Source organism: Ischnura elegans, chromosome 3 (genome assembly GCF_921293095.1).
Source record: "Ischnura elegans chromosome 3, ioIscEleg1.1, whole genome shotgun sequence".
Taxonomy (NCBI): domain Eukaryota; kingdom Metazoa; phylum Arthropoda; class Insecta; order Odonata; family Coenagrionidae; genus Ischnura; species Ischnura elegans.
This window is the reverse complement of record NC_060248.1, coordinates 26,191,121-26,214,176: the sequence shown is the minus strand read 5'-3', so window position 1 is coordinate 26,214,176 and position 23,056 is coordinate 26,191,121. Positions and strand designations below refer to the sequence as shown.

The following is a 23,056-nucleotide window of genomic DNA, read 5'->3' as shown; positions in this document are numbered from 1 at the left end:
ACTTAAAAGTCAGCATTTGCCGGTGTACCTATTCGATTGAAAAGTTACCACCGCAGTGTTTTCTTAGATGCAATGATTTTAGATTTGAAGCACTGAAAAACTTAGACAAAGGTCCGGACCCTGAAATTTTCAAAATGGTAACGTTTGGTGTTAGCGAGTAATTTTGCGCGAAAGAAGTGGAAAGAGCGCTCGGCTGCTGACCCAGGGATCCCGGGTACAATTCCCGGTTGAAGCCTCATATGCCGACCAAGCAAAATCCTCATGATGCGAGGTGGCCCAGGGGAAGGATCTGATGTCCCTAAAGTGAATATGCGAAATTCGCTCGCCTGTTTCTTTTCCGGGGTGAGCTCTACCCTCACATATCCTTAACGACTTTCGGATTGAATCACGCCAATGCCAAGAAGCTGATTATCTTCAGATGAAATCCTATGCAAATGTTCAGTACGGTTGATATTTCTGTACATGTTTAGTATCTTTCTCACCAAAATATGGCGCAAAAATCATCATTTTAGTTAACTTGAAGATGCACAAACATTAAAGGTAAGTCTTTAACTGTGTATATTGAAACGTCTTGATTTATCTTTCCTGCTTAACTGAGCACAGTTTTCAAAGAATAGGTATTTAATTTCATATAATATCCGTCACTGGTAAATAACCATAAGTTTTATTCGAGGGAGTGAAGTGTGGCGCGAAAGAAGGCAAAATACGAATGCTGGAGAGGGAGCGATGCGTTGACTTGAGCGAATGAATGGGTGGACGCATGAATGAGGGAGAGGTTGGCTACTTAACTTCTCGGCTAAGTGCGGCTGGGGGGGGGGGGTTGGGGGCTCCAGTAGTGCGGAGGCTGTGAACGCAAGTATTGCGGCGGGGGAGGGAGACCGCGGACTGGGAGTGATAAGGAGGGGAGGGGGTGGCAGTGGAGGGGGTATTGCGTGGGTGTACGGAGTGGGGGGAGGGGAGGGCCTGCGTCCAATGGGCGCGAGGCGGGCTAGAGGCGTGGGCGCGCGGGATATTAGTGAGGGCCGCGACGGCCGAGGCCGTCTCTTGTACCGCGGGAAGCATCCATCCGACAGCTGGGTCCAAGGGAGGACCCGCCAGAAGGAGAAGAAGATATCGCCCCTCGCTCACCCCACCGGCCCTCGTTCCCGGTATCCCTCGGCGACGCCCCGCTCATCTCCCGCCGAAAAGGGAGAGGAGCGCCCGTGACATTGCTGTCCTTTTCTTCTGGAGAAGAGACGTGGAATCATCACCGCCCCCTCTCCCAGTGTGGCTGAGGGAAAGGGGAGGCTGCTTCCGATACTCCCGGAGGCACTCCTCCGAGGTTAAGGGTGTGTGTCTGTGCTTAGGGATCACCCGAGGGTGTTCTCGGGCCTACTTCGTTTGGGGGGAGCGTGAATAAGGGTCGAGGCGGAGGGATATCAGCCCCGCCCCCCCAGCACGGGCCCTCGACTCCACGCCCATCGCAGAGAGGAGAGGAGGAGGAAAAGCGGTCCTCGTTTGGATCCGGCGGAGTGGGAGCTCCGGGGAGAAAGAGACGAGGTAAAAAAATCTTCGGAGGCCGCTTCTGTTGGAGTGAGTTGCGCAGGCGGACGAGGTGTGTCTAACTTATCCCCTGCATTCTCTCATGTAGGTTTTCATGGAAAAAAGATGATAGTGATGGCGGTTGCTTGTATGTAATTTGACACCATTTTCCGTTTGTGATCAACGCGACGCAAAGCATATATTTTTAACGCTACACTGTATACTAATGACTTACTCAATGTGATACCTTAAACAGTTCCCATATGAATTTATGAGTGTTTTACTTGGAGTAACAGAGGTATTTTAACCGGAAAATGCTATTTAAATTATACATACTCGTGGAAAAAAGTTAGACTTAGAGAAAATATCAGCCGCACAACGCTTGGTGACAGCATTAATTGAACAGATGAAGAATGCAGTGCCTTACCAGTAATTCTAAGTGATATTATTCCTTCTACATATTTCAAAATTTTATTTTGTTATATTTAACTTTTTCGTGAAGAGGACAATTTTTCTTCATGTATATCAAAGTACGTTTTATGTAATTTCGAACATGTTTCCACCTTTAAAGCCTTTAGGAAGAGGAGTGTTACGCTATCACGCAGTGTATATTTTCTATGCGTTTTTAATTATTGAGTCGCTGTAGGAGAAACTATAGAGAGAACAGAAATTTACTTTTAGGGATGATACAATTCCTTTTCTTTATATAATTATAAAGGTCCATCGCAAAATGAAATAATATTCACATTTTACTGAAAGCAGTAGAATTGATTAAAAATTGATAACAGTTTGCCCTGTATTGTCCGCAATTTGATCCATGCAGGTAATACCTCATATTTATTCATAGAGATATTCCTGTTACACAACTAGAGAAACGTTTCAGTTCGCAATTCACAATGCAATTATTTATGAAATGCGAAAATGTGTCCTGATATGCGAGGAATGACAGATGAAATTAAGTGCGCTCATTGCTGACGTTGAATTAAAAAAAAGCGCAGATTCATCAAGAAAATGAAAGTAATTTAGTTCTGTAGATACCAAGAAAAGGAAATATAGCCAATTAAAAAAATAGCTAGTCTTAATTCGTCAGGTAATGGTTTCCAATGTATTCAGGCATCGAGGCTAATGAACAATTTTTGCGACTATTCTACCTTTATTGCTTGTCTCCATGTACATATATAGGCGTTAGTCTTCAGACTTCATGTACCCGAGAAAAACCCGTCATCGACGACAGTGCCTCGTATCGTGTAATCTGAAGCTAATTTTGCAATATTTGATTACATGACGGTAATTTCTGGGTATGATTCTTTTTCCCCTTTTTGGAGGGCGTTTTAAAGGTGGTCATTGTCAGGAAAATTACCGTGAGTGCATAATAGTCCATTTTATCTAATATAGTATTTCTTGGAGTTTAGGTCATTTATAAAATAAGTTTCAGCCAACGTTTCGATTTATTTTTTAAATCATTTTCAGGGCTATGTAAGAAAAAGTTATATATATATATATATAGAGGACTCACACGTTAGTTTCTTTCAAATTTTCGACCTCTTAGGGTCTTCGTCGGGAGGGAGGCAAGAAGAGACTGAGGAGAAGGACAGAGGATGCCTAAAGGCTGAGGAGATTAGGATAAGATGGGGGAAGGGAGAGGATGGGGGATGGGAAAGAGGAGAAGGCTATGGAGATCAGTGGGCCCTGTTAAGGCCAGGCGGGTTGAATGCTTGGTGTAGCCAAATGGAAGACAATTCAAGAGTTTTTAATTCTAGCGGTGAGGCGGAGGGTGGGAGAGAGGCAAGTATTCCTATGTGAAAGCAGTCATCAAATTCTAAATTATGGGAAAAGGCGTGGGTAGGGACAGGAAGCGAAGCAGATTGGGAAGTGGGTTTGCAAGAAGCTCGATGGTTGTTAATCCGTAGGTTGAGTGAGGTGGTGGTTAAACCAATGTAGAAGGCGGGGCAGGAATTACATAAAAGGATATAAATTACATTACTGGTTGTACAGGTGGGGGATGGAGTGGAAGGAAGCGGAAAAGTGAGAAATTTGTTAGGAAGTGACTGGGTAATGAGGATAGCACACGTTTTGCACCGGGGTCGTTGGCAAGGGATAGGTAAAGAGCTAGTACGGGTGGTGAACCTTGAGAGTGGTTTAGTCGTTTTGAGAATGGAAGATAGATTTGGCGGCCGACGGAAGGATAAGGATGGACAGCTAGAGAAGATTTTTCCAGTAGTGACATTGTTAGAAAGAATCGGAAAAAGGCTTTTGATGATACTGTTCAAAGCCTGCACGCCCGGGAAGTAAGTGGTGGAAAGGGAGAGATGTGTGGTTTGTTTCTTGGTATGAATTTTGGGTTTGTAAGTATTGTGTAGGATTTTCTTACGCAGGAGGTTCTCAGGATATCCTCTACGAAGAAGGGAGTGGTGAAGATTATTAAGAAAAATGTCCAAGGATTCGGGATTATTGCAAATTCTGTGGCCTCTTACTGAGAGAGAGTAAGGAAGGGATTGTTTAGTGTGTGAGGGGTGACAGCTGTTGAAATGAAGATATTGTTGTTTGTTAGTAGGTTTAATGTGGACTGAAGTGATGAAACTTTTATTTTCTAGGGAAATGGTAACATCGAGAAATGTTATTCGAGAAGGGGAATGGTTAGAGGTAAAAGATAGTTCGGAGAATTCATTGAGTGCTGAAATGAAAGAGCTCAGTGAGTCTTCTCCATGAGGCCAGAGAAGGAAGATGTCATCTATATAGCGAAGCCAAAGTGACGGTTGAAGTGGGTAGGATGATAGGAAGGATTCTTCAAGAAGACCAAGAAATAAATTTGCGTATGAAGGGCTGAATCTGCTTCCCATGGCGCAACCTTTAATCTGCAAATAATGTTTATCGTTGAAGGAGAAGGCGTTTTTAGTGAGGATTAGGTGAGAGAGATCGACTAAAAAGTCAGTGCTGGGTATCTTAACAGGGCCCTTAACAGGGCCCACTGATCTCCATAGCCTTCTCCTCTTTCCCATCCCCCATCCTCTCCCTTCCCCCATCTTATCCTAATCTCCTCAGCCTTTAGGCATCCTCTGTCCTTCTCCTCAGTCTCTTCTTGCCTCCCTCCCGACGAAGACCCTAAGAGGTCGAAAATTTGAAAGAAACTAACGTGTGAGTCCTCTTTTATTTGTGTCTGTGTTTTTGTGGCCTATCATGGCATTTATTTATATTCATATCACCTGTGGTGTCTTTCATAAGTAACATATATATATATATATATATATATCTAAACTTTGAACATATTTATTGATGTTTTGTTTCTAAGGTATTGCCACAACTATAGAGTAAGTATATTCTATATACTATTCTATATACTTACTCTATGCCACAACCTAGGTTACCATTAATTTTTACTTTTTCACTTAACACTTTTTCTTACCCTGAAGATGATTTAAAAAATATATCGAAACGCTGGCTGAAACTTATTTTATAAATGACCTAAACTCCAAGAGATACTATAGTATATATTAAACAAGGTCAAGAAAAGGAAAAAAATAATAATAGTCCATTTTATGCTCTATCGCTCTTGATGTCATTCACGTGGCATCGGTGTTATGATATTGCCAAAATATATTTTGGAGGTTAATCTGTGGAGGAGTTGTCTATTGAGGGGTTTCAGTCGGAGGGTGCAAGCATAAAAATATCTCTCGGGAGGGAGAACCCAGGCCCCCCCCCGAAAACGGCCTTGTCGAAGGCTGATGTATGAACTGGGCGAAATAATCGACGCCTCCTTCCCCGTGTTTATCAACGGTAAAGAGAAAATAAAGAAAATAGCGCATGGTTTTCTTATGCGAAAATGAGTCTGATCGTTTCGTTCGGAAAAATTGTCGTTAATTTCTCTTCAGGATCAGATTCGATTTAATTCACAGTGAAAAATAAAGTGGATGACGTTCTCATTTCTTTTTAAGTTTTGCCATGATTTCAGTTAGCAGGTTCTTAGGTGGCTGACGTACCAACCTAAAATATCTTTCTAGAAGATGAACAAAATAGTTGCCATTTCAATTTCCAAAATGTCGTTAATAAGGGAAAATAAATGCGAACGAATAAAGAATATTGAGAAGAGAAAATTCATTTTTCAGCCATCTAATTCTGAAAACTGGACCTAAATGTAATAAATGAAAGTAATTTCATACATAATTAAAGAATTTTTTATAGGCTTTTCTGATAGATTACTCTTTTTAGGCCAGTTAAACTGACGGGGACTTGTAAAACAAACGTGTGGCAGTTTTACTTGGAATCGACTCAACTAAATTATTTTTTGTCTTCGATAGTAGTTATTTGACCAAGACAACATTGCATTTGAAATTAATTGATTTTTGCCTGACTTGGTGGAACGATGAGATATTTATGGTGAAGCAAAAACCTCAGTACTGTTCCACAAACTTTTTTTTTGCTGTCGAAACTAGTCGAACAAAAATGCCATTTCATTTAGTTTTAAAGGTGATTTTAGAACGCCTTTGCCGGAAATCTCACCACACAATCATCTGTGTAAATCTCTAGCAACAGGTTTCAAGCCCATTCTCTCCGCTCTATTTTGCCCTCTTTTGAGAATGTCTTTCTGTTAGAGGTACACTTTCGTCTTCATCAATATCATATTAATTAATCCCATCGTAATTACTAGTTTATTCATAGCTGCTGTGAGTGATCTCTTCAAGTTATGATTAATTACACAAAAACATCTGTCACCAAGTACTTAATATTAAGTCCCATACATTATCAATGTTCTATGCGTTGATAATGAATAATCCTTCTAGATTATGGAATTTCATTCGCAAGAATAACTATGTAGTAAGTACTTATTGCATCGAAATCGCGGTTTCGACAGGTAAGGAAAGGTATTTGACATCTGATGATCTAGTTTCATCAGTAACTGTAGGTTGGTGATGCTATTACGCCTACTTCGAAAATTTCTGATCCATTTTGAGAAAACTTGACCATCGAAAACGGTTATGCCGTCTATTGGAACTGAAATTTTCCCAGGAGCTGTACCACAGCAATTCGTGGTACCGACTTAATTCGAGACCCTTTCCACGTATGTACAAATTCATGCAGCTAAGGGTTAAAACATTTTTATGAATAACATGTTGATTACTATTATGGTGATTGAGGAAAACATGGTTTTACTGATATTTTAGGAATTATTAAGTTTTTTTCTTCGAATGCGCATTACTATTCCCATAGGATATCTGCTCTTTATTTTGGTTCTAATCCTGTGCCCGTGAGAAGCGAAGAAACGAAAAGAAAAAATTAATTCACAGGTTACAATTAATTTCAGTTAAATCAACTTTTTTAAATATGGTTTATCAAAGTTTTAAGAAACGTCCCAGTTTTTTCTTAATGTTTTCATACAATAGGAATTTAGGAAATTTGTTTCTTCCTGTGCTACTAATTCCATTGTTACGGGAAACAAAGAAACGAAGAGTAAATAAATTTGCTGGAAGTTATTGAGTAACATTAAAGGGATTGGTGAAACATGTTTTCGTTAACGTTGTAAGGAATTAAACAGTTTATTTTTATTATGTTTTATACAGTAGCTTTTTAGGAGATCTAATCCTTTCTTTGATACTAATCCTATGCCCCCGGGAAAAAATAAACGAAAGGTGAAAAATTTGGCAGGTAGCCCTCGGAACGTGGCGTATATGTTCTGTATATTAGATGTTCACCATAAATTGAGTATATGAAAAATATCACAGGTTATAATATCGCATCAACCAAAACTCTTTGTGCTTTTATTAAATTAGGAGAACTTCTCGTTGCAGCAGATTGTTAAACACTTTAATTTACCAATGAATTTACCGTGAGAAAGCGAGTAGCACATACTACTTACGGTCAGTAAAATTTTGATAAATGGAAATTTTTTTTCTTATGATTTAACCGTGAACAGCAGGCATAGTGGTGATGATTGGTGGCATCCTTACCGCCAAATCTGTTTGCCGGACCTGGTTGACGTCGTCTGTTTAATATAAAATCCGCGTTTTCATTAGCCCGCCTTTTTGATTTCCTCTAATTTCCGGGACGGGATAACTGCGCGGTTGCGCCGAAACAAGCGCTCGTTGACGAACCGTGATCTCCCCAATTGGGTCCCCGCGTCTGGGTGTGAATTCAGAGGTGCCGGTGGCACACAACGGCGCGTCAAAACTTCGCCTCTCACCGCTCGAGGGCGGTTGTGTGCGTGGAGTAGTTTTGGTTCGACCCCCTCCCTCTCCCCCCCACTCACCACTGAGGACCCGCCATCGCTGACAAGCCTCGGAAACGCCCCATCACTCGCTCTTAAATTCCATTTTCTCGCTCTCACAAACAGAGGAACTCCAGCCCTCTCCTCCCCCCTCCCTTTTCCACGCACAAACAGCATTGCGTTTCGGCTCTTTCCGTCCCCATCTTGTTCTCCCTTGTGGCGCGATCATCATATGCCTTTTAAAGACCTACATCCGTAAGCGAAATCAGGTTCTTACGGACTCACCTCGCGTCGGGATACTGGGCCTATCGGCCAGGCACCTTTGGAAAAACTGATCATAAAGGAAAAGAAGTTCCTTGGATGAATATATATTACTTATACCACTTATAAATAATAGATATTCATCCAAGAAACCTTAAAATGGAACACAGCACCGATAAAAATGAGTGAGTGAATTTTGCAAAGAATAGAAGTGTTTGAAACCTGGTACTTGCGGCTGATTTTGAAGATAAGTTAGATAAATAATGAGAAAATTGAAGAGGTATTCCAAAGAGGGGAAGAAAGGGAATTGTGGAGATGCATATCGCCGACGGAAATCCGTTTTATCAGAAAATAAAAGGTATATAAGAGTGGAAAAACTGAAGGAGAAGTCCCCCAGAGAAGACCAAGGGATGGCTATTCTGGGCAGATAAAGAAGAACGCAAGGAGGAAGAAAATTAAGGAACTAAAGGAATTGTCTTGGGAAACAGAGAAGTTGAAGGCCTTATTTCATTCATCACATTATTGCATTCACGTATTAGCTGGAGTTAGCTTGAAGATGAGGATACAGTTATCTGCAATTCTTGGTTGGTGTTTTTCGTGGAATTTCATGAGTGCAACTGAATTTTTTTTTAGTGAGTTAGCGGAGATGAAATGAGAGCGAATATTCAGAACACCTACGGATGTATTTTACACATACTTCGGAGTTTAATTTCAACCGTTTAAAATGCCTATTCGCTTCGTGCTTACTGCAGAATCATTTGATAATTTTGCGATGGAAATCTCGAATTCCCGCTTCGTTGAGAGGTGTTACTTATCCGAGAGGTAGTAAATATCCCCACTAATCAACCACCTTAATCTGTCCTTGATTTTCGTTTGATTTTAATCGAGGCGGATAGGATGTTGAAAGAGAAAGGTTGACATGATTTTTCGCCCGCTCTCGTGTGCAATGGTAAAATATTATTACTTTTATTCATTAAAATTCCTAATTTTTCTCTGTCAGCACTCGAATGCGATATTTTACACTTTCATTCAAATATTTGGCATTAACTTAAGAAAAAATGCTGAATTTCAGGTTCCTTAAAATTTTATACTTTCTTGATAGGCTTAAAAGTTGATTCCGATTATTTTAGACGCACAGATTTATTTTTAGAAATGAGAAATTTACTTTACCATAGAGAAAACTGCATCGAAATGCTCAACCGTCTATCGAATATATATTATAGACTCGGAAATTCTCAATTTCAAGTGAAATTCCTTAGATTTGATGGTGTTATTCATCGTGAATTTACCTTTTGAAACTGATATTGTACGCCCATGCTATCTTACATCTCATGGTCATCGACAAAATGAATATCTTCGTTATCTCTATCCAGTGATAACTATAAACATTCCGCTTTCTTGCCTCATGCCATTCTAGCTTATTTGCAGCGGGCGAGAGAACAGTAGGTTCGCTTAAGCCTGAATCATGCGCTTCATGACCTTGCCCAAGTCCGAGTATAATGGAGAGTGCCCATGGACTTGTGCTAGACCAATTACAGTGTGTATCACAGCTGGCAAGCCATGTGCGGGGCTTCGCAACGCGCTTCTTTCAACGCCGCGTCGTGGAAGGATGTTGCCAGGGCGGGGAAGGAGCCTGGCGCGCGATGGCACGGCGGCAGGTCTCGAATGCACGGGGATGGATAAGGAAACTGTCATCAGAAACCTACGTCTCTATGTGAGGCCAAGTTCTTGAACACAGGTTTCCCGGTACATGTCCATTAATTTGCATTTGAGAAAAACAACGGGTGGGTGGCTTAGTATTTTATTCGAGTCCAATCATCATCATCACCATCGCTGATACTCTCACTATGACTATGATGGTGAAACTAGACACCGAAACGTGGGTATTCTCAAACGTGACGAGGTGGATAACCCCTGAAACCTAAGTATAAAGATACAGTCCCCTTGTTAATTGACCACAAGCTCCAGAAAATGTTTTGTGCGATGCATAAACATAATTGATAATTGCATAAAAAAGCAGCAAACTGCAAGCATTAAGTGCAATGGAGGTAGATGTTGTGTTTCAAGCCACGCGCAGCCCTGAAATAGTAGAATTATGATTAAGATAGATTTATAATAAGGAATATCTTCAATATTGATGAATTTTTTAGACGTGTCTTGAAACGTGTCTCGTAAAATCAAGTCAAGAAAACCGAGGGTAAATTCCCAATTTTCTTAACCAATGTCTGAGGAGAATTACTCATATGATTTAAAACTCGAGTAATTAGCCGTTGGTATTATTTCTTCTCGAGTTAGTGGTTAAGTTACACGCTCCAAAAATAAATAAGTGGTAATAGGTATGTAATTTCAACCCTTAAAATTAATAAATCTTTACTTTATGATTGCAAAAATTGAAAATAATCCGCTTGCTCTGTACGTGTTGGTCGAGATACAGCTACGGTGAAGCATAAGCCTGGGAAAAAATACGAGAAAATTTATGTCTTTCCTTTACACTTTAAGATCGTTCATAAAAACCTCACTCTTTCCGTACTGAGAAGCAGCAACCCACGCCTTAAGTTCAATTGTGACGCCGATGAACTAATTAAATGTCGATGCACGGATAATCTGCATCCCTGATTACGTATGCATTAATAAATGGGAGATAGGTTGATGATCGAGAAAGAATTTTCGGCTAGCATTTGTGTTTTTAATGTAATTATAAGGGAAAAAAGTTATATTTTTTCAGTGGGATCATTATGGCAGTGAAGCAGAAAGACTTTGACGTTCACCAGAGGGAAATTGGGAACGGTCGTACGTTTCTATGCAATACTAAATGGAGCTTGGGTTTTGTTACCGATAACGCTGTAGGTGTCACATGTGACTCGGAAACAAAAGATAACACAGCATGAAAGATATCTAAAACTTCCTCGGTAGTCTAATCGTCTTGACACGGATCAATTGGTTTCTTAGGCCTTTGTTGGCCCGTATTTCTCGAGTGCTTTTGTGAAAGGGACGAAGAGATTTAATTTGGAGTCAAAATTATGTTGCACCACGCCTTACGCCATTATACCAATCTTGGGCTCGTCAAAAATTTCATTCAATTATATGGCATATTGAATTAGTATGACTGATAGTAAAAATGAAAAAAACTGCATGAAAGAGATATAAAAAACGCAAATATGGTAGTTAGCGAAGATTGGTTGCCTGTGTACCTCTAATAATAGGAGCGGAATGAATGAGCATATCAGAGATAATATGAATTATGTCCCGAGCTTCGAGTCAGCCACCTAAAAATAAGTAATACCTTAGATTCTTAAATTATGTCACTTTGGTATTAAACTTCTCGGTTAAAGTTCTTCTTCAGCTTTCCAACTTAATTTCTATGACTACCGACGGATCGCATTGGTATTTCAAAAGCAATGGTAATAAATTTTTAGTAGAAAGCTAATTCTCATCGCCTTTCCGAAGTGAACTCAAAGATGTTATGCTAGTTAGCGAGCTCCTACGCCTTTTCATCACTGAAAAGGAAGCGATGACGTGCATCACTGTGCAGGAGTAGAATTTTCTCCGATTTAAGCTCGGAGTTCTCTTCTGTAAACTTACAATTCTTCGTATTCCCTCTCTCCCAGAAAAAACTGGTACTTAAATTCTTCGTTTGTTTAGCTGAATTGGATGAGGCTGTAGGGGTAGGGTGGGAAAAATAGGTGCATTTCTGCACTTAGAAAAATATGCCAATTACATTACAGGGATTTGGAACTTCAAAATTGATGCAAGTATTGATGATGTAAGGAGTCCTAGATGAAGCAGATTTATTATGTTGAAATTCAATTTTTAGAAAAGACACTGATCAGTCAAGGATGCAGCAAATTTCTGGACAAGAATAATGAAGATGTTCAATATAATGATTGTAATAATTCCATTCGTGAAATCACTGAGCATCGCTGTCACTTCAAATGTGTGGGGGTCGGTTATATTCTTAGGCCAGGCGCAGAATGACCTTCGCCCTTGACCAGCCAGATCATCCAACGGTTGAATGAGCAGCCAAAAGAAAGATCCCGCCATACGCGAGGATCTCTGTATTGGGACTGAGGGACTAAAAAAAGAACTGAGAGACCTTATGGTTGTTAATTCCCATTCTTTAAAGCGGTTGTTAACACTAGGCTGCGGAAATATTAAAGAACGTCGCTAGAATTTTCATGCTATCTTCTTTGCGCAATATAATGACACCTTTTGCTAACCCTCACCCGGTGAAAGAACCAGAAAAAACACCCTGTAATTGGGGGGGGGGGGGGTTAGGAAAGGATAAAACTATTGAGGGAGGAGAAGGCATTGTCAGACATCACAAAACACCAAGCACTTACGCTATGCATTCACTCGAACGACAAAAAGAGAGAAACTACCCTTTCGTATTTCTTTTCGTTTTATCTCGCTTTACTTCTCGCATCTCTCAGTGTCTGAGCAAAGAGACTTCAGGGGCTAACGACGCGATTGGGAAAGGAGAGAGGATTTCAAGAAAAAGGATGGAATGATGTGAGGGAAAGGAGTTGGTCGATGGAAAAAAAACGTTACATGTTTCGCTTCTGAAGGTAGATAAACACGGAATAATATATCGGGAAGAGGATTCCACCCATACTAACACCATCCTAAGATTGTTATGCTGTAGCCTTCTATTTCTGCTATTCCCAAGCTGGTTCCTTTTGACCCTAACTATCCCTCTCCCATCTGTCCTTCCATATCTTATCTCTTAGCCTTCCTATGGGGAATTTTCCTGCTGTTTTCCCGCTGTCGTATTGTTTACGTATACCCTGTATAACAGCATCGGTGGTGTTCATTGGTGTATGATGATCCACAGTTCCCTTTTGCTGCAATAATTGGTTCATTTTATCATTTCTCACTTTATCCGTCCATTTGATCTTCAGGAAGGAGTATGAGGAGATTTGAATACGCTGTCTTAGCTGTCGAGAATTTTCTTGCGTGGTCAACGATCATCCTCCTTCATTCGGCAATTTTTGTGTTAAGTTCTTATTTGATCAGCATATCTCGATGCTGATACTTGCTTCAGTACCAAGTCCTAAGGAAAGAGCGGTTTGGGCTTGAGCTCATGAATATGTTTGGTATTATTTTTGTGTCTGATTTGAGATATTACCGTAGGGAATATATTAAACTACGCCATTTCCAATTGCGTACAAATGAGTAAGTCGTGATGTTTTGTACAGAGTAGGTGTGATCTTAAACTTACTATGCACCCCGTTTCCCGCCATGCTCCAATCCTATCCATGTGATAAAGTGTTGATTCTGAAATGAAGAGGCGTCCATTTAAGGGTGTCCCCTAATTTTATGGTCAATCTTAAGTGGGTACTGAGAATTTTTTTCTCAACTGATGAAGGGATCTCATGGGATAGTAGTCTCAAGAAAATATTATTTAATTATGAAAAATTTCTCAGAAAATACATAATGTTTTATCAAAGAGAGTAGTTTATTAATCTCAGCAACTTTTCCGATCTCGAGTTCTACATGACATTAATTCTCACTCAGTCAGAGAAGGGGGTGGCCTAACAATTCGAATCGCCTCTTGGATGCCAGCGTTAATAATATTTCCCTCTCAATTTGGACAGAATTTTATTTCGGTGAGCGACCCATTTTACAGTCTTCAGTGTATATCCAACCTCCATTGGAGAGAGAGAGAGAGAGAGAGAGAGAGAGAGGGATTGTTGGGAAAGAAGGATTTCGAGGGGCGTAAGGGAGGGTATGAACGAGAGAAGAGTTTAATTTCGAAAAGAAAGGGTGGAAGGGGGGTGGCGAATTGGAGGAACAGTGTTTGCAGAAGAGATCGCTTAAAGGGATGTGGAGGAGCAATGGGTAAAGGGGGAGGGGGGTGCTGCCCTTGCAGAGAAAAGGATGGAAGGAGGAAGAAGAGCGGAGGGAAAGGAAGAGGCAAGATGAAAGAGGAGGAGTGATAAAAGGATCCGAGAAGTGGAGAGGGGGAGGAAATAGTGTTTAAAGGAAAAGGACACGAGTCTGGGCTGTTTTGCAGAAAACTGAAGGCGCACTGAAAATTGTACGGAATTTATTGTGCTATCGCAATGTGGAATTCAAAATTTTCAGCGGCAAAGGTAGTTGATCAAGGGGCCTAAAAATCAATCAACAACAGGAAATATGAATTATTCTACTGCCGATTGAATTTATCATTTCTTGTACAATCTTTTTTAATGATTCTGATTGGCGTAAATGCTCTTGCGAATGACTTCAGTTTTATTTAGGGGAATAATTGAAAATGCTGCGAGAAAAATTGCTTCGATCGAAAAATGTCTCCGCCGAGAAAGAGCTGGGAAATATTGGAGGAGGTAGGAAAAATTGATATATTGATATGGTTGACCTTTGAGTGAATATAAAGCATCGCAATAATGACGAAGAAAAATTAGTAAGTTTGCGTAGCCATTCTCCAATCTTAAGCTTAAGAAGCCTGTCAACGCTCCTTTATTTGAGAATGCATTTGATATTCCATCAACTTATTGTTTAAATAATCTTTATTGGTAAATGCCAGAGTGAGCACCATGCATGCGAAAAGTCGAATCATTTTGCAATTTAAGTTGAGCGTATCCCGATGGCTTTTGACGCAAAATATAAATTTACTTAATTTATTCTTTATTTACTTTATGAATTTAAATAAATTTAAAACTTTTAGTTTTCACGACCACTTGGTAGGTGACGTGTCCAATTTCTGTACATAATTTTGAGTAACGATTCATAGAAAGTGATGCATCATATGCTGTAGAGTTATTCGTTAGTAAGCCGTATTCACCCCCCGCCTTTCTGTTTCTAAACGTTCTTTTCTATTCAGACTTCCTTCTTCCATTAACTCCTATGCCAAATATGTTCCAAATTTTGATCCTTTTTTCATCCCTCACCCAACTTGCACCATCAATATCGTAATTTTCCCCCTATTCCTCGCACCACTCGATGACTATTCTTTGTTACTTATTTGTAAATACTGTTGAATATTTTTTGTTATTGTTGGTTACGTTGCTTAATATTATGAAATTTTTTCTCCAGTCCTCTGTTATTGGCCTCGTGCTGTTTTTGGATTAAATAAATAAATAGATAAATAAATAAATATTCACCTCGATTTTACTTTCCATTTTAATTGAGTTTTATCAAGCGTGAAAGTGCTTTGTTAAGGAGACAGATTTGACCTAGACACGTGTCGGGTGAGAATTTTCAAAGAGTGGAGGGAAGGTAAGCCGGGGAAATGTTCGTGGACTAGGAAAGGAGGAGGGAGTGTGGATACACGCGGTTTTGCTGGACGGATATAATTAGAGGGGCAGCGGTTTGCGCGCATACTTGTGTGCATGTCCAGACGGGTGCGCCGTGGCGAAGGGAATTTGACAAATTGGTGGGGAAGTAACTCTCGGAAGAGGGCGGTGGAATGCTGTTTCTCTTTCCAGGAATATCAGTGGGATAAGTTGGTCGTTTATTAGCTCAGGACGAGGAGAAAAAAGTACCTCCCTCAGTTAAAGAAAAACTTGTTTTTATCCTCCAGTGGCATCCAGAAATTGAAGGGTCTCAGGTAAATATTTACCAATTACCATGAAAATATATAATTTACAGAATTTTCAACTGAGACTGGTAAATTTGTGATAATAACTGTTTTCCATCAGTTTTCCAATTTATTATCAGTTTATTCATCAGTTTTTGAAGTATTTACCATGGATTAGTTAAAATTTCTGATAAGTTTCATCACAGATTTGCCAAGTGCGGTTAAATTTCACAACTAAATTGGTGAAAAAGAACCAAATGTATTTTTGACTCTGCACATCCCTGATTTGGGATTGAGTGGATGGTTGCAAAGCTGTGCGAAGGCATTCTAGGTTTGTTGTTAGGTCAAGATGATTGGTGGATTTTCTACTAGTAAAATGATTGTATTGATCTACTACCATCGTCTGCGGTGAAATAAAAACATAATATTTAATATATTATTTTCATTTCATATGTTATGATAAAAATATCTGCGCGATTCATCGTAATAATTACCTTCGCATATTTCCATTTTTCATTATGTTGAGTGGAGCGCATTATTTCTTAATAATGAAGCACGACTAGAAGTGATGGGATTTTCAACATTTTATTTTGGTTTCCATGTAAGTTCATTATTTGGTATCTTGTTAAAAGATTCTGTAACCAGTATTTATTCACATTAATTAATGCGTCCAACTTCATTACAAATTTATAAACCGATGTAAGAAAAATTGTTCATGTTTTGGTGTTTTTTTAAATATAAAATTTGAGCCTTTTTTTATCTTATATGATATAATTAGTTTTGATATGAATTTTAATCCTGTCATCCAGTCATGCTTTCTTTTTTAGCTGCGATCTTGGGGTTAAGTTTTTCTGAAACGTCGGCAATCTTCTATATTATTTCTACTGTATAGATACCTTTTTCTCAACTTATACGCAACCAAACTCTACAAATGAAGTACCAAAAATGCACAGAATTTATCAGAGAACATGCGACAGCATATCTTACTTCCTAATTATTGCTATTGTTTCCTAAAATTGGTTTTTAAATAATAAAAAAACAAAAAAACTGTAAATATTCCTGACGCTAACGGCGCACAAACTGATACATTTGTTCATTTGCAACAATATCTCGCATTCTTTAAATAATTTTTATCAAAATGCGGCTGATTCCACATTCAAGTTTCCTGTTGATACTTAAGTATGAGTCATCATGTGCGTTTAACAGAAGATAGTGTAATTAAGTCCAATGTTGTGTTTAAAGAGGTCCTCTGACCTCAACATGCACATGAACATTCCAATTTAAATTTGTTCATAAGACCCTGCCTTTTTTTCTACATTTTAAAATTTTGAAACGCACCTATCCCTCTGTGGACCTGCATTGAAAAGAGCGGGGGAAGCCCGCTGGGAGCGGGCGCAGCACGCTCGTACTCTTGAAATTGAATTTCATCTATGACCGGACCTCCTTGAGATACAATATGAAGATGGTGCTGCAATGATTTAATTGTTCTCTCAGCGAATTTTCCGAAAACATACCATACCCGAGACTCTCCCCGGATTTAAACAATTTCCTTCGGATAGGAAAACCGTAAACACCGTCGAGGCCATGGGACATGAATTCGATTGATACAAGTGGGGATGAGAGATGGGAAGAACATCTCATAAACGTGTTAAGAAGAGCTTAACTTTCCAAAGTTCGCTGCGCGGTGGTGGGGGTCAGGCAGATGGAGACGGGGTGACGGGGTGGGAACGAAGGTGAGAAGGCGGGTAATTTACTCTCCGGTTGAATTTCTCACCGTCTTCATCATCAGCGCGCGGGGCTGAAGTGGGAAGCCCCTGAAGATCCCATTCTATAAACGCCGCAGTTTGAGAGCGAGGCGTGCGGAGGCTGAAATGAGCTGTTGGAGGTGTTTCGGGCAACGAGAGTGAGTTTGGGAACACGGAAAATGAGCGTGAGAAATGTGTTATAAGACGGATGATGGCTGAAGCATTTTGCCATCCTCTTCGGTCGCGCGAGAGCGACTGGTTGGTAAAATCAAGTCGTTTCCTGAGGTGTTCAATTCCAGCCAGGAATATAAGAAAAGTTGGTCAACGAGGTAAACTTTAGCAGGACTGCCTTTTTATGCCCAATATGTTATTTATAAGCAATTTAAAACTTAAATTCTTTGCTACGCTTTTTACTTGCCTTGACTTTTAGAGGAGTGGTTATTGGTAATCTATTGGTATGAGTATTTTAGAAATGGCTCTTCCAATATCCAATGTGTCGGGAGGGTTCGAGGTCGTAAATGTGATAGTAATCGAATATTGAGTGCTATCTCATTGTGATTCATTTATTTTATATTATTGGTTGCGCCGCTACTGTTTGAAGTGTGGTTTTGATAAAATTTACACAGTATTTACATTTTTTTACATTAATGGGCATGCCTTACTTCCGCCCTCTATTTATCCATATTACATGCCGTTCTAATGTTCTTTCCTGTAGTTCTTATTTCCTGTGTAGTCCTTTACGGGCCCTCCGCACTTGCCCTTCGTTCTTCGTGGGGGACTGTGCACACGATGTTTTCCCTTTCAGTTTTCATATGACTCCTGCGTTATGTTATGTGGCCAAGCCACTGTGATCTTCTTTTACTTATGGTGTTACTCCGTTGATTCTTTTCTTTCTTAATTTCTCAAAATATGCCCATTTATGTGGTAGAATTTATCTTGGAGAAACTATTAGGAAAAGTTAACGACCATAGCGTAGATCGATTTTGGCTTTCATGCACGGAGAGAACATTTTGTTTTAGATACCTTCCCTAAGCTATCGCAGTAAAATTCGTTTACCAGCAAAAAGACAGGAGAACTTATGGTTGCGATGACAAATGGCGTGTGCTACCTTGAACCCGCTACGCAGGCAAAAGTCATTTGTTCGTAGCGGAACAATATTGGCCGCAAGGTGATAAAATTGGTTGCTATTATTTTGATTTGCCCCTGTTGCAATTTCAATTTCATCCGCCAGATGTCAGACTTGCTGAGAAAGCAAATTTATTTGTTATTTCGGCATTCAGTCGCTGGTTTAGCTAAATGGTTTGCAATAATAACTAACGGTATTGCGGCGCAAATAAAAAATGAAAAATTACTTTCTACCAATATAAATCTATCGTGGCAAACCTAGTGAAAAATTATTCAGCACCGATTACAACAACCATACCAGGTTTGTAATTTGTTACCTCATATTCAATTCAATCACTAAATCTATTAACTCAAAACCTCCGCTTAACTTAACATATTCTGGACTTACTTTAAATCTTACAGGTATTTAAGAGATCTGAGTGATATCAATCTTGAAAGCATTGCTCGGCGCACTGAAGTCATTGATCACATGTCGTAAATCCGCGGAAAGATTAAGGGAGTCGAGTGGCTAGTGAAAACGTAACACCAGGAAAGAGCAGGGAAGAAGTTGTGGGGGCGCTTCGGAAAATGGAGAAAGGAAAAGCTGAAGGTCCTGACGGAATCGCAATTGAAGCGTGGAATGCTATCGGGGCCGAGGGTGTAGATCTTGAGTGGGAAAAGTATATGACGAGGAGAAGATCCCTGACTCCTGGAGAAAAAGTTTTCTCGTGCCTTAACTCAAGGGAAAAAGTGACATCCAGAAATTTAAGAACTACTGGGGAATTAAACTAATGTCGCTCATCATGAAAGTTTGGGAATAATTGATAAGAGATTGCATTGCTACAAGAAACAGCTATAGGAAACGAACAATTTGGTTTTATGCCAAGAAAAGGACAATGGATGCTGTATCTACTTTGCGTCAGGTGTTGGAAGAGCACGGCGAGAAGAAAAGAGAACTAAACCTCGTCTTTATAAATTGTAAAAGGAATACGACACAGTCCCTTGGAGAATATTATGGTGGTGCATGAGTTAGTGAGGATAGTGATGGACATGTATAAGGGAGCACACACCAGGGTTAGATCGAGTATGGAGGAGACGAAGCGATTTCCGGTGACGGTCCACCAAGAGTCCAGTCTTAGTCCTTAGTAGTTAAATATGGTTATGGATGTCCTAATAGAGGGGGCGGAGAAATCGCCGTGTTCTTTGTTACCATTGAAGCTGGAGGGCTTAAGATTAGCAGGTTGAAGATTGAGTACGTGTGGCTCGGAAGAAAAGGTCACATCGGGGATGTTGAACGGAGTATGGGAATTGAATTACCTTGGCTCCTATCTTTCTGAGGAAGGTGGGGTGGAAAGAGAGGTGGACCAGAGAAACCAAGCAGGGTGGGGAAACTGCAAGAAAGTATCATGGGCGTTGTGTGATCGCAGCATTGGGACCAGGATCAGGGAATGAGGGAAAAAAGTATATAAAACTGTTGTGCGGCTAGCACTGACGTATTGAAGTGAGACCTGGCCTGCTAAGAAAGAATATAAAAAGAAAATGGATGTGGCTGAGATAGAGGATGGGAAAAAAGATATAAGATTAGGAATAAGGTGATGAGGGAGTTGGCAGTAGTTGAGATCCCAAGAAAAGTCCCAGAAGGGAGAATGCATTGCTTCGGGCATATTTTAAGATGATATTAGAAGTACGCGGAAAACAGAATTCAAATGTTGCCAGTGGAAGGGGAGAGAAAAGAGGGGAAGATGAAGAGTAGATGAGAGGGACTGCGTGGAGAATGATTTAACCCGTTAACGCCTAGCGGTACCAAATGGTACCAGCTGGTAGTACAGTGCTAAACGTAACTTTTTTTTGTCATTTATCGTAATTCATTAGGGTTTTTGAGAGTTTTCAATTGATAAAAATATTTTAAATAACATTCTTTCGAAAAGTTTGCTATTTTAAAGTTGTAATTAACGTTTTCAGAGCCGTTTGAAAATTGAGAATTATCAACTAGCCCAAAAAAACGGAAGTTTTAGAGCAAGCATTTCGATTTTCTTCACTTACGCCTTATGTACTGTTAATACAAAGGTTTTTTTAAATGTAATTATGGTTGCCATAACATGTATATATAATATAAAGTGTGGTTATTTGATGTGAGCCTAATATTTGGGATGTTATAATGCAAAACATTTTGGTGGTAGCATATGGTACCGCTTGCTATTAGTGGTAAAAGAATAAATTTTGCAACTAATGACTCAGAATTTCATTGATATTTACATACATGATTACCACAAAAATTGCAGAAACTTTTTAATTCTGGCGTTACCGGGTTAAGAGCGAAAGGTTTGATTGAAAGGCATGCCCAGGATCGAGTGACTTGGAGGCGACGAGATAGGAATAGCGACCCCTAACGGGAATTAAACTGCAGGGGAAGAAGAAGAACATATCCTATGCTTTCCCCGGCTATTGACAAAAGCACATACTCCTTTTCCTTATGGAAAAAATTGCCTTTACACCGTTCTTTGGGTATCCAGGTCCAAACTTGGCATCCAAAGACTCGAATGTGCTCCGGGTCACTCTTCATATGGTTTTTTGACTTCCATATTCCTAAAGATGAGTCCGACTGCCTTTCTAAAATAACTAGCTCTTAAAAACTTAACATTGGGAAATAACGAATATCCACCAGTCACGAATCAGCCCATATTAATTTTAGTATGCTTGGGACGCCAAAAAGAGTTTGAGTGGCCAGCCTTTTGAAAATTATGATGGCGCGTCGTCCAAGATGCTTCTCGTGAGCTTATAATGACGAAAATTGTTACAAGATTGAGAAGTATAACAAAAGGAAATCAGATTTAAAACGGGGAAGAAATATTTGCAACTCAACTCAATGGGTTGCAACCGTCATAAGGTGTCTAATTGCCCATTAAACTAAGTTGGAAACCTGCCTTATGATGATCACCTAAATTTATTCGAGAATGGAATATTTACGAGCATGGTTCGGAGATTTTCCAACGTGAAGTGAGATTATATTAAATACATCGTTTACATATTGGGCTGGTGGCCGCAGGTTAATATTTGTGGCTATATGTATTAATCTCTTCTCTAAGCCGACTCGTAGTAACTTGAATACGCAAATACATGTGCCAAGTTTTTCCAATTTTCAATGACTTGCTATCGTATGTGCATGAAAAAATTTAGGAAATGAGTGATTTATTATTTTTTGTTCACGTATGAGGATTAAACAATTGACTAATAACTAGCTCTAAGGACAATGTCCTGGACAGGTGTATCTTAACCCGGCAGGATCCTAACTCTCGACCTTCGGTTTGCAGGCGAGGGCATCAGTCCCACGAATTTTGAAGTGTAGAATTCTCCAGTCTATCACTAGCAATGCTGTCACAGTCGGTGCATTTTACGGGGTAAAAAGTATTTTTAGACGATTTTTTTTCGGAAACCAATTATAACGAGTGCGAAGTGGCATTATAAATGAAGCTTTCTCTAGGCAGACTGGGCCCTTTCCCCCCCCCCCTTTGGACCCTACCTTCCCACTATTTCCCCTTCCCTCAGCTATCTTTCATCCTTTACCTACAGTCTCCTAACTAACTCTGAGGAAGGTGGTAATGCGCCACCGAAAATTTAGTACTCTGAGTGTTTTTTATCTTTTTTTGTTTCCTGTGATTCTGCCCAACCTGGGGTATTTTTATGTCATTAACCTCGTCGAGGAACACTTCGAAGTATCAATTTTTATAGAACTTAATTTATCGCCTAGATTTCGTGATTTAAAAATTTAGAGAAACAATCTCGTATTATTAAAATTAACGTAATATTATTAATTAATTAAATTATCGTAATATTGGGAATGCATCGGTGAGTTGTGAGAGTAATTCATGGTAAGGGACGGGGCGAGGGAGCGTTTAATCGCTCGAGAGGAGGGCAGACTGGTGGAGGGAGTGAGGGAGCTCAGCTCTGGTGGGGGTAAAGGGGGCGGTAGGTCTCGGGGCGGGGGAGGGGCGGCTTGGAATCTGAGCAGAACGGGATGCGCGACTCTCGCCTGCCCCACACCCTTCCACTCGGAAACCCCCTCCTCCCCACTCCCTCTCACCCTCTTACCCTAGCGCCACCCTGTTGCTTCCATCTCTTAACCCTATTTCACTGCCTCTATTTCCCTCCGCTACCCATTCCCGTCATTCCACGCGACCGCCCACCTCCCTACGCCACACGGTGCGACAGGATATACCCGGGCTGAACTTATTATTTTTTCCGTAAAATATTCAATAAATTATGTGTAATATAACTTTTATCTCAGTTATGTTTATATTTTTAATTTTGATGCCAAATTTTAGGTTCTCAAGAGTTATTTTTATTATGCTTCCTCCCAGTCGTAAAAAATTAATACATATTTATGTATCGAATGGAATAACCGTTATTAAGTTAAATGTATTTCTATTCAAGGATAAGAGTATTTATTTAGAATCGTTAACATGGTTGGTTTATAAAATAGAATTTTTTGCCAAGATTTTGGGTATATATAATTTTAGAGAAAAAAATTCTTTCAGTCTAATATTTTTCCGGCGATGTAAAATTGAAACTGCGCTCCGTCACCACCTACATCTCCTCTACTCCTCCCCACCCCGCCCCACCACTCCTCCATTTCTCCCCATCCACCCTCGATGGAATACGATCCCTTCTCCTGGAGCTCTTCTCCCCTCCTTTGTCTCCTCTGGCATCCCC

General features: G+C 40.0%; 1 protein-coding gene across 1 annotated transcript in view; it reads left to right on the top strand.

Moving 5' to 3' along the window:
- The first annotated feature begins 1,061 nt into the window (after nucleotides 1-1,061).
- LOC124155566 (synaptic vesicular amine transporter) overlaps nucleotides 1,062-23,056 on the top strand; it is a 204,247-nt gene continuing 182,252 nt past the window's right edge. Inside the window, exon 1 of the mRNA XM_046529508.1 lies at nucleotides 1,062-1,539. The gene's annotated coding sequence lies outside the window, so the exon portion shown is untranslated. The remainder of the gene's footprint in view (nucleotides 1,540-23,056) is intronic.